Source organism: Aquarana catesbeiana, linkage group LG10 (assembly GCF_042186555.1).
Source record: "Aquarana catesbeiana isolate 2022-GZ linkage group LG10, ASM4218655v1, whole genome shotgun sequence".
NCBI classification, from domain to species: Eukaryota; Metazoa; Chordata; class Amphibia; order Anura; family Ranidae; genus Aquarana; species Aquarana catesbeiana.
Window position 1 is genome coordinate 224,172,322 of NC_133333.1, and position 12,747 is coordinate 224,185,068.

Sequence of the window (12,747 nt, forward strand, 5' to 3'; positions counted from 1 at the left end):
GTTGGGTATCTGTTTACGCGGTGCAACCTCGTCTTTTATATTTTACCAAAAATCTGGGTAGTTTATTGCATTCGTTTCCCCTAAAATTCATTTTAGTGTGTTTTTTTACTGAAATTTTGCGTTTCCTAGACCTTTGCGGGAATATCTTGTGACATAAAAATTGGAGCTCCCACTATTTTATTCTCTAGGATGTCTGCTTTCAGAAAATATATGATGTTTGGGGGTTTTGTGTAATGTTCGGGCCTAAAATGATTTTTTAACTACTTGCCGCAAAATCACGTACCTGTACATCATTCTGCTTCAAGTGGTTGTACAGGGGTGATACCTGCAGCTGCTCGATTCTTATCACAAGCAGCGGGAGGAGACCACCCCCCCCCACCCCCTCCCGCTGCCTTCCGCTGATCCACCGGGGCTCTCCCGTCCCACCAGGAGGTCCGACCGACCAGACGGTACGTCTGCCAGCTGGCCAGAGACCAGAACAAAGCTGATCTAGTAACCTGGAAGCAAAAATGTCAGTATTCAAAACAGCCAAACTTGGCGTTTTTAATGCTTTTAGGTGCAAAGGAGGGATTTGTGGTCTTAGAGATCCCTCTAAAAAAATACCTTTTTTTAAAGGGACAGTGTAAAAAATAAATAAATTAAAATAAAATAATAAGTAAAAAAAAAAAAAGTAAAGCGCCCCCATCATTCGCAGAAGCGAAAGCATACGTAAGCCGTGGTCGCATAGGTAAATAACGTTCGCACCACACATGTGAGCGTTAGAGCGAGATCAATAATTCTAGTATTTGACCTCCTCTGAAAACTCTAAACAGGTAACCGTTAAAAATGTTTAAAGAGTCGCCTATGGAGATTTTTTAAGTACCAAAGTTTGTCACCATTCCATGAGTGGGCGCAATTTTAAAGAGTGACATGTTAGGTATCTATTTACTCGGCGTAACATCATCTTTCACATTATACAAGTAAATTGAGCTAACTTTACTGTTTTTTTTTTTTAATCCATGAAAGTGTATTTTTTCCCAAAAAATTGCGTTTGAAAGACCGCTGTGCAAATACAGTGTGACGTAAAATATTGCAACGACCGCCATTTTATTCTCTAGGGTCTCTGCTAAAAAATAAATATACAAATATAAATATATATTATATATATATATATATATATATATATATATATATATATATATATATATATATATATATATGTGTGTGTGTTTGGGGGTTCTAAGTAATTTTCTAGCCCAAAAAAATGTTTTACATGTAGGTGACAAGTGTCAGAGTTGGCCCGGTATTGAGGTGATTAAAATAATAAAAAATACAGGTGTAAAAAAAAAAAAAAAGTACAAATAAATAGTTTTTACAATGTTTTTGTACAGGCATTTGAGGTCCTAAGGTTGCCAATGCAAAAAGTAATAAAAAGCCTTTAATCTGCCTAAAAAGAAGCTCATGTACTTTTTTGAGCTTCAGGCGTTTTGCTTCAGGCAACAGAACGCTCAGATGTGAACAGGGGCCATTTAAATGAATGGGATTTTGCTTGTTGGGCATTTTGGAGATTTTGAAATGAGCGTTTTACAAGCTGAAAATGCTCAGGTGTGAATGCAGCCTAACATGTATGTGAGAAGTGTCAGAATTGGCCCAGGATTGAGGTAGTTAAAAAAATTATAAAAAAATAAAGTTGTAAAAAAAAAAATACAAATAAAAACAATATATAATGTTTGGGGGTTGTAAGTAATTTTCTACCAAAAAAAAAAGTCAATTTTTACATGTATGTGAAAAGTGCCAGAATTGGCCTGGTATTGAGGTTGTTAAAAAAATAACAAAAAAAAACAAGGTTGTAAAAAAAACAAAAATATATAATGTGTGGCAAGTGTAAGTAACTTTCTAGCAAAAAATAAAAAATAAAGTTGATTTTTACATGTACGTGAGAAGTGTCATAACTGGCCTGGTATTGAGGTGGTTAAAAAATAATAAAAAAATAAAGTTGTATTTATTTGTATTTTTAATTATTTTTACAACTTTTATTTTTTAATAATTTTAACCACCTCAATACCAGTTCTGACACTATTTTTTAACCACCTCAATACCGGGCCAATTCTGGCACTTCTCACATACATGTAAAAATCAACTTTTTTTTTGCTAGAAAATTATCTACAACCCCCAAACATTATATATTGTATTTATTTGTATTTTTAATTTTTTTTACAATATATAATGTTTGGGGGTTGTAAGTAATTTTCTAGCAAAAAAAAAAAGTTGATGTTTACATGCATGTAAGAAGTGCCAGAATTGGCCCGGTATTGAGGTGGTTAAAAAAATAATAAAGAAACAAGGTTGTAAAAAATAAAAAAAAAATACAAATAAATCCAATATATAATGTTTGGGGGTTGTAAGTAATTTTATAGCAAAAAAGTTGATTTTTACATGTATGTGAGAAGTGTCAGAATTGGCCTGGTATTGAGGTGGTTAAAAAAAATAATAAAAAAATAAAGTTGTAAAAAAAAGAAAAAAAATACAAATAAATACAATATATAATGTTTGGGAGTTGTAAGTAATTTTCTAGGAAAAAAAAGTTGATTTTTACAAGTATGTGAGAAGTGTCAGAACTGGCCTGGTATTGAGGTGGTTAAAAAATAATAAAAAAACAAGGTTGTAAAAAATAAAAAAAAATACAAATAAATACAATATATAATGTTTGGGGGTTGTAAGTAATTTTCTAGCAAATAAAGTTGATTTTTACATGTATGTGAGAATTGTCAGAATTGGCCTGATATTGAGGTGGTTAAAAAATAATAGAAAAGTAAAACTGAAAAAAAAAATAAAAATAAATAGAATATATAAATGTTTGGGAGTTGTAATTTTCTAGCGAAAAAAAAAAATCGATTTTTAAAAATTTGTGAGAAGTGTCAGAACTGGCCTGGTATTGAGGTGGTTAAAAAATAATAAAAAAATAAAATTGTTAAAAAAAAATACAAATAAATACAATATATAATGTTTGGGGGTTGTAAGTAATCTTCTAGCAAAAAAAAATAAATAAAAACAAATTGATTTTTACATGTACGTGAGAAGTGTCAGAACTGGCCTGGTATTGAGGTGGTTAAAAAAATAATATAAAAAATAAAGTTGTAAAAAAATAAAAAATACAAATAAATACGATATATAATGTTTTGGGGTTGTAAGTAATTTTCTAACAAAAAAAAAAAAAGTTGATTTTTACATGTATGTGAGAAGTGCCAGAATTGGCCCGGTATTGAGGTGGTTAAAAAATAATAAAAAATCAAGGTTGTAAAAAAAAAAAAAAAAAAAAAAATACAAATAAATCCAATATATAATGTTTGGGGGTTGTAAGTAATTGTATATCAAAAAAGTTGATTTTTACATGTATGTGAGAAGTGTCAGAATTGGCCTGGTATTGAGGTGGTTAAAAAATAATAGAAAAATAAAATTGGAAAATAAAATACAAATAGATACAATATATAATGTTTGGGGGTTGTAAGTAATTTTTTAGCAAAAAAGAAAAAAAAAAAAGTTGATTTTTACATATATGTGAGAAGTGTCAGAACTGGCCTGGTATTAAGGTGGTTAAAAAATAATAAAAAAAAACAAGGTTGTAAAAAAAAAAATTCAAAATACAAATAAATACTATATATAATGTTTGGGAGTTGTAAGTAATTTTCTAGGGGAAAAAAAGTTGATTTTTACATATATGTGAGAAGTGTCAGAATTGGCCCGGTATTAAGGTGGTTAAAAAATAATAAAAAAAAACAAGGTTGTAAAAAAAAAAATACAAATAAAAAAATGTTAAAAAAAAATAAAAAACTACTGACATCAGTGGTGGAACTACCACGATCACAAAGGTTACACTTGGGCCCCGGGCCCTAGCTTGGAGGGAATGGCCCCGGCTCGGGGGTCCCTTCATGGTTTCTTGCACCGGGGGGCCCTGAAGTTTCTTGATACGCCATGACTGGTGACAACTGTAAAATGTTGAGTCTTCTGTTGCTCACCATATTAATGACAATATAAAAGTAAAAAAAATGTAAACAGATGTAATATAGCCAGAAAAAACCTAGACATATGTACAGCAGAGGAGCAGAGGAGCATAGAGAGACAGAGTAGCCCATGCAGAGTGGAACCCTCAGCCTCTCTGTTCGCCGTCAATGTCAATAAAGTTTGTGACGTGTTGAACCCTATCCCACCTTCTTCCGGTGTCTGCGGGCGAGGCATGCCGGGAGTTGTAGTCTCGGCGCTCCTCTGCATTTGTTCCTCTCCTGGCCGACACGTCGGGACCGCACGGAGCGGGCGATCAGGTGAGCTGGCGGGCCGGGTTGTGTGTTGGGCGGGAGAGGCCCGGGGAAGGGGAGGTAAAGGGGCCCCGGGCCGGGCTGTGATGGCCGCCGCTGTGGAATAGAAGCGCCTGGCTGGGGCCCGAGGCTGCCCCCCCCCCATGTTACCGGGGAGGTGTGTGGAGGCGCCTGGCTGCCCCGGAGGGGGGAGGAGCTGAGGGCCCCAGAGAAGGGGGCCACCCCCCCCTCCCCGCGTGTCCTCACTGGGCCGGGCCTCCTCCAGCTACTGAGGAACCACAAATCCCAGCATGGCCTATCACAGCCTGGCTGGTGGGGGGCCCCTGAGGTGACATGAGGGGCCCCCCATAGTGAGGGGTACAGGGGGGCAGCTTCATTCCGGGGGTGTCACCCACCATACAATCTGATTGTACAATCTCCTTCCTCTCTATAGTACACATTGTATACAGATCAGGAACTCCTCCTCCTATTGGTGGATCTGAGACCACACCCACATCTTGACACTTGAAAAAAGCGGTTCCCCCCCCCACGCGTTTCTGTTGCACGCTTTTCCCGCGACATGCGTAGAGCAGCCCTTGGGAACGTTTAGCCACGTTCTTGGTTGTGCGCTTTTTTTATATTTTTATTTTTTTGCCGCACGCAAAAATGTAGGACAGATGCGGGAAAAAAACGGAACTTGGCAAAACGCTCCAATAGTTCGCTCTATGCGTGCCGAGGGAACAGCGAGCAAAAGAAAAGCGTGAAAAAAAAAGCATGCGAGGTGTGCACATGGCCTCAGATCCCACCGATACCCCCCCTCTCCCCGTTAACGGCACCCCAAATGCAGGAAGCAAAGAGGGTGGCCTTTGCTTCCTGCTTTTTGGGGTACCGTTAACGGGAAGGGGCGGCCTTTGCTCCCTGCGTTTTGGGGTGCCGTTAACGGGAAGGGACGGCCTTTGCTTCCTGCTTCTTGGGGTTCCGTTAACGGGAAGGGACGGCCTTTGCTTCCTGCGTTTTGGGGTGCCATTAACGGGGTGGGGCGGTCTTTGCTTCCTGCGTTTGGGGTGCCGTTAACGGGGAGGGGGCGGTCTTTACTTGTTAATGGCACCCCAAACACAGGAAGCAAATGGGGCAGCCTTTGCTTCCTGCTTTTTGGGGTTCCGTTAACGGGGAGGGGCGGCCTTTGCTTCCTGCTTTTTGGGGTTCCGTTAACGGGGAGGGGCGGCCTTTGCTTCCTGCTTTTTGGGGTTCCGTTAACGGGGAGGGGCGGCCTTTTCCTGTGTTTTGGGGTTCCGTTAACGGGGAGGGGCGGCCTTTGCTTCCTGCGTTTTGGGGGTGCCGTTAACGGGGAGGGGCGGCCTTTGCTTCCTGCGTTTTGGGGTGCCGTTAACGGGGAGGGGCGGCCTTTGCTTCCTGCGTTTTGGGGTGCCGTTAACGCTCGGGCCTCACTTTTAGGCCTCGTTCACATAAGGCGGTACTAAATCGCGGCAGAATGCATGACGTGCGTTTTGGGTGCTTTTGTTCCTAGTGGCACCTCAGACGCAGTGCGATTCTGCTGCGATTGCAACACAGACGGCTAAAAAAAAATAATAAATCACGTGAAGCTTATCGCCCCCTCAAAAAAAAAAAAAAAAAAAAGGAAAAGGAGCAGGGGTTTGTTTTGGGGCGACAAACGCACATAGGGCAGCCCTGTTGAAGCGAATAGGTTGCGCGGTGCGTGACGCCTATTTCTGTGTGTAAGCTCCACCCCCCCCCACTCACACTGAATCTGACTTGGAAGTCGCACAATTTGAAAGCTGTAGGTCTTTGTGACTTCAGGTGCGGCTTGGCTGACATCTGTGCGACTTCATGCACAGATGTCTATGCAAGACGCCCCTGAAATCGCCAAAAGTAGTGCAGGAACCGCAAAGTTGGAGTCGCTCTGATTTGAACAGTTCCATTGCCAAAAATAGGGTGCGACTTGTCATGCGAATTGGTCCTGTCACCATTGTGAAGGGGGGGGGCCTAAATCGCGATTTAAAAATCGTGAGTGGTTTTGGTCAAAATTAGCCCACGAACGTTTGGAGAGTCGAACGCTTTTTCTAGTGGTTTTTTAACCGTGTATGGCTAGCATGAGTGTATATTTATTGGTTTGTGTGACAGTTATAGCGTCTACAATCTATGGTGTGTGTATATACTGTATACTGTAATTTATGCCGGTATAGACGCTATACTATAATGGCGATGACCAGCGACTTGTAGTGTGGCGGACAATCTGGAGCTAACAGACACTGGCTGGGAGGGACACTAACTGACACAAACATCGCTAGTGACACTAATATATAGTGATCAGTGCTAGTACTGTACTGTATAGCGGGACTGCAATATTGCGGCCGACATTTTGACACTTTTGGGGGACAGTGACAGGAATACCGTGATCAGCGCTGATATATAACATTGGCTAGAAGGGGTTAAAATCTAGGAGCAATCAAGGGGTTAACTGTTCACCCCACTATGTGTAATGTGCGCTGCTTTTACTTTACCATCTGGCAGTTTTTTCTCTCTGCTTTTAAGGGAGAAGAACCAGACAGATCGCTGTTCACTGCACAGAAAGTTCTGTGTTTGTAAACATAACTCTGTGTGTGATTGGATACAGTCAATCAGCAGGCCTCAGCCAAGATCATTGGCTGGAAATTGTCTGCCAAACTCCTGCTGTGTCCAATCAGGGCAGGGGGCGTGTGCAAGTGCGCTCCAAACTCCGGAGGCAATCCAGCAATTTACATGTACTTTGCCATCCCTGCACCCGCTGCCTACTTGCTTGCAGTATGGTTTGCTATGGGGGGGGGGGCACTCGAAGAAGAAGAGAAGGCACATAGAGTGCCCGGCGGAGGACCCCAGAAGAGCTCACTGAACAGGTAAGTGTAACATGTTTGTTATTTTAATAATAATAAAAAAAGATGTTTACAATCCCTAAACCCCCCCCCCCCCCCCAATATACTCGCTTCCTCTTTCTGGGGACGTGGTGGTGACATCCCTCACTGGCCACTGTCATCTCTCTGTGGGCTGAGTTTTCTGCCCTTTGATTGGCCAGTGGGGGGTGATGTCATCCCACGCATATGCATAGGAATCAGTCATTCAGCACAGATAACGTGTCTGATTTTTTTTTTTTTTTTTTTCTTTTTTTTTAGAGGGGAGGGGGTCTTGATGCTTGGATATACCTTAACTTTTTACACTTTTTTTTTTTTTTTTTTGTACTTTATTGCTATCACATATGGGACCAGTAGTTCCCTTTGTGTCCTCACACTTATAGGTTCTCCTTACTGAGACATCAGAGGTCTAGTAGACTCTCAATGTCTCCACTGAAGCTAATGGAGCACAGATCAAGGTATTTCTTATCTCTTATGGGTTCTTGCTAGTCAGGGGAGGTCAGCAAATGGACTTTCACTGGTGTCCCTTCCATTTACCCAATGCCACTCACCATGAATAGCAGAGCCCAGGAAACGTGATGATGGGGGGGGGGGCATTGCCCTTGCCAGGTGCAGGCAAATGTACTGAGGGTACATGGAAGCCAGCAGGCAGCTTGTCAGACCCAGGCTGGCCATAGATGATACCCTGTTAAGGGGGGGAATGTATCCCACTGCGCTATTCTATTCTGCCAGCAGAGGGCGCAGGGAGCATTTCCGGCCTGCAGAATATTATTATTATTATTATACAGGATTTTTATATAGCGCCAACAGTTTGTGCAGCGCTTTACAACATGAGGACAGACCGTGCAGTTACAATACAATTCAATACAGGAGGAATCGGAGGGCCCTGCTCGTTTAGAGCTTCCAATCTAAAAGGAAGGGTCAGATGATACAAAAGGCAATAACTGTGAGGGGTGAGCTGGTGGAGAAAGTGGAAATACAGTTGTTAGGTGGAGACATAATAGGCTTCTCTGAAGAGATGAGTTTTCAGGGATCGCCTAAAAGCCGGCAGAGTAGGAGATGGCTGTACAAATTGGGGTAGGGAGTTCCATAGAATGGGAGAGACTCGGGAGAAGTCCTGGAGGTGAGCATGGGAGGAGCTGACGAGGGAGCTAGAGAAGCAGGAGGTCTTGGGAGGAAGAAAAAGAACGATTAGGTTGGTATTTTGAGACTAAGGCGGTTCTAAATCGCGGCAGAATGCACAACGTGCGTTTTTGGGTGCTTTTGTTCCTAGTGGCACCTCAGACGCAGTGCGATTCTGCTGCAGTTGCAACACACACGGCTAAAAAAAAAAAAAAAAAAAAATCACGTAAAGCTTGTCGCCCCCAAAAAAGGAGCAGGGGTTTGTTTTGGGGCAAGTGGCAGAGTGGTGGATGGCTTTGTAAGTACTGTAGTTAAGTATTTCAAATTTAGGATGCGGCGGCTGCATTAGTTCTTTTTGTCTCTCTGTGGCAGAACATCACACCATTTTACTTTTTTTTTTTTTTTTTTTTTTGGTCTTAACATTACTGAAATGTTACATTGACCTTTCATTAATTTCTAATCATGGCAGCGTGGTGAAAAAAAAGTTTAACACGGCATGGAGTAGTTTTTAAATGCACACCGCAACAATATGAACAAAGTGTATTCCTTTTATAGTGTGTACTTGTCTCAATTAAGAGCACTGAGTGTAATTTCTGTCTGCTGCTTCCTTCCTCTGCTTTCAGCATAAGTCTCTTCTGACAAGTTTTCCTGAAAAAAGGTGATGGGGTGGGACCCTCAGCTCTGTTCCTGTGTGGAGGAGGGGGGTATCTCTTTCCTCCAATCAGCTGTCGGAGCTCTCTTCACTGAGCTCTGCAAAGTGTAACTTCAGCTCTCCTGCCCTTTTTTTTTTTTTTTTCTGAGCTCTCAGACAAGCTTTAAAATTTTAGACTTTGTACTGCTGTAGAGAAGACTGCAGATAAACAGGTACAACTGATGTAGGAGGATTTGTTTTGTTTTTATCTGTGTGTATCGCCTGAGGCCAGTCACTTCACTGGGTATATGTGAAGGTTTGCAACTACTTTTAAGTGAGTGCGTCTTTCTTCACATAGTAAGTAAAAAACAAACCATGCAGGTATCAGTGGAGGAAGATGTTGGTGTTTTGATTTGTCTGGAGATGAGCTGTAAAGCAGGTCATGCAGTTTTGTCAAATGTCTGCGTCCTCCCGCTGAATGCTGTGGTTCCTCTCTCCTATCCCTATGTCACTGTTGCATCCTGTAATGACGTAGGGACGGACTTTTGGCTTTATAACTTTCTGACCTCTGATTAGCACAGCTCATTGGATCTGGTTTAAATGATCCTATACTATGCTCACCGTAGGCAGAGTAGTAACAGGTTGATCCTATATACCACTAGAGCCTGCACAGGCAACACCCCCCATTGTCACGGGTTGGGCCTGGAGAACATACCTAGTCCTGTGCAAGTTTTATGTGACTGCGGGAGGTAAACATAGGCTGCTCACTCCTGATGTAAAGAGAACATTTTGTTTTATCTACTAAAATCAGATTATCCGCTCCCTTTTAATCATTCTATAGCATCCCATGATATGGTAAAAGAACTGTAGCATTATTGCCCAATGATAAGGGATTGGGGCTATTAATGTCACCTTTATGTGAAACTCCATAAATGTTTTATATAGTTTAAAATTCACATGCCTTGCGCCTGTCCGAATAGAAGAAAAACGCTTTTGCTGTAGAACTTTTCTTATCCCCAGTGCTGTACCCCAGATTGAATGTCTACCATCGTCTTCATCATCATCCAGCCCATTTCTGTGGGCCCAGAGTGTTCTGGACTTGGCACCATCCTCCCTGAGGGTGCATCTTTGGCCAGAATGGGCTCCCAGCATTCTTTGGACTGAGCAGTAATAAAGTAGCCTTGCCGTTGTTTTGAAGGACAGGGGATATCTGCAGGGTGAGATCTAAGGCACTGCTGACTCTGCTAGGCTCAGGAGATTTGGTGATATCACTACTGTGCTGCACATTGTTCTCCTTGCTGGAGACTCTGACACGAGGAAGCAAACCCCTGCGTCTACCCAGATGTCCACCGACACACTGCAGACTATGGCAAGCCTGTTATAGGGAAAGAGCAGCTGCAGGGAGATCACAGACAAAATTGGTGAATAGTCCTCTACCCTCTACATGGGCCCATCTTCCTGGGTGCAGTTCCTTTTTTAAAGTTGTTCTAAAGCCAAAACGTTTCATATTGTTCTGTCCTCCCCTCTTCCCTGTGTGTGTAGGGGGGGGGGGAAGAGACCCAGCACTGTGCATGGCTGCATCTCTCTTGGCTCTCTTCCTTTTCACACAAGACATGAGTTGCAACAGCAGCAGGGGTCATTGGCTGACAGTCAAATAGCAATGAGGAGGAGTGCTGCTCCAAAGACGCACACAGCTCGGGAGCGAGCACGCACTGTGTGCCCCCATAGCAAGCAGCTTCCTATGGGGGCACACGGGAGAAGAGGAGGAGCCAAGATCGGCGGCAGGTGATCAGAAGGGTTTTGTGTGTATTAATATGCCAAAAGAAAAAGGTTGTCATTTCCTATAGGGATATACTGTATACATGTATCTCTGCTATAGATAAATATGTACTACTGACAGTGGCATTATTTTCCCAGGTGTTTCCTGACCCATCTCTTGTCATATCACTTGAGAATATTGACATGCGTCTCTCGATCCTACACACACCGTCCTGGCTGAGGTTACTCCTACTTTGGCTTTGATTTTGCAGTGTGGAGAAGTGGATGCGTCCTGCTACACTGATTCACTGTCATGAGTTTTAAAAGCTTGTAGTCGTGGGAGAGGAGGAATGAAATCATCTGTGTGGTAGTCTTAGAATGAATATTTCAGTTGTGTGTACTTGCTGTCAAGTTGCTATACATAATGTACCTGTCTACCCGGGGTGAACGTGTGTATACAGGGTGAGGATTACTGCGTAACGTGTGACTAAAGGCAAAGCTAAAAGAATGTGGAGAGGGAGTCTGTGTCCCCTCTATTTGTCCTTTTCACCATAATCACCGAAAATGAAAGTCCCAAATTTTGTGTTATCAGGTCTCTAATAGAGGGGACACAAGTACTGGTGACACGCCGGGATTCCTTCACTTTGGAGACTCTCACTTCCTCCTTTGACTATGGGACAGGAAGTGAAGGTAAATCTCCCAGTGGGTGCAAAAAAAAAAAAACTGGCAGGGGTTATAACCCCATTCCTACTCTAGGGGGGAGGAGGAAAGCTCTTTTTTTTTTTTTTTTTTTAAATATATAGTTATTTTAAAGCCCAGCTCCAGCCAAAACCTTTTTGTTTGGGATGGAGTTGGGAAGAGTAAATACCGGTACTTATGTCAAGTGCGACAATTTTGAAAAAAAAGGCAATATTTTTTACTATAATAAATATCCCCCAAAAATATATATTTTTCCCTCAGTTTAGGCCGATATGTATTCTTCTACAAATTTTTGGGGAAAAAAAAAAATCGCAATAAGCGTATATTGATTAGTTTGCGCAAAAGTTATAGCGTCTACACAATAGGGGATAGTTTTATGGCATTTTTATTATTATTTTTTATTTTTATTATTAGTAATGGTGGCGATCTGCAAAAACATTTTTTTTTTTTCTTCAGAGAAAATGGAGTACTGTCCGTGATACTTTTTTTTAATTTACACTAACATATCATTTTTCATGGACGAGCTTTTGGGGTGTGTCCCCCTCTTCAAGGTCCAAGCAGTACTGAAAAAAGTATCACGGACAGTACTCGATTTTCTCTGTCACGATTGCACCAATACGGCTACAATCACCTTTTTTTTCTTTCTTCGTGACTGCGACGTTATGGCGGACACATCGGACACTTTTGACACTATTTTGGGACCATTGTCATTTATACAGCGATCAGTGCTATAAAAATGCACTGATTATTGTGTAAATGACACTGGCAGTGAAGGGGTTAACCACTAGGAGGCGATGAAGGGGTTAAGTGTGTCCTAGGGAGTGATTCTAACTGTGGGGGGGGGGGGGGGGATGGGCTTCCACTGACATGACAGCGATCACTGCTCCTGATGACAGGGAGCAGTAGATCTGTCATATCACTAGGCAGAACGGGAAAATACCTTGTTTAAATAGGCATCTCCCCATTCTGCAGCTCGATGACACGATCGCCGGTGGACATTGAGTACGTGGGGCGCGGTCACGCTGTATGCGGCAGGCGCCCTGCTAGCCCCGCCACTTAAAGGGGACGTACAGGTACGCCCATTTGCCCACCGCTGCCATTGTGCCGACGTATATCGGCGTGCGACGGTCGGCAAGTGGTTAAATTTGTGGCAGGTGGACTGACCTTCTGACTCTGCTGTTATGACTTTGCAATCCAAGGTGTTAGGCCTATTTCACAACTATGCATTTTATTTATTTTTTAGTGCTTTTTCAGTTTTACAGAAACACACTGCAGTCCATTTACCATGGTTTGCTATGGATGTAGTTCACATCTGTGCATTTTATGGAAAGGGCCAGGGACTTTTTTCTGGTTTTTCATA

At 42.2% G+C, this 12,747-nt stretch overlaps 1 protein-coding gene across 2 annotated transcripts in view; it reads left to right on the forward strand.

Annotated features, from left to right (window-relative positions):
• Positions 1-4,173: 4,173 nt before the first annotated feature.
• Positions 4,174-12,747, forward strand: part of FOXJ3 (forkhead box J3) — a 117,301-nt gene continuing 108,727 nt past the window's right edge. For both annotated transcript variants that reach the window (XM_073603361.1, XM_073603363.1), the window contains exon 1: positions 4,174-4,298. The gene's annotated coding sequence lies outside the window, so the exon portion shown is untranslated. The remainder of the gene's footprint in view (positions 4,299-12,747) is intronic.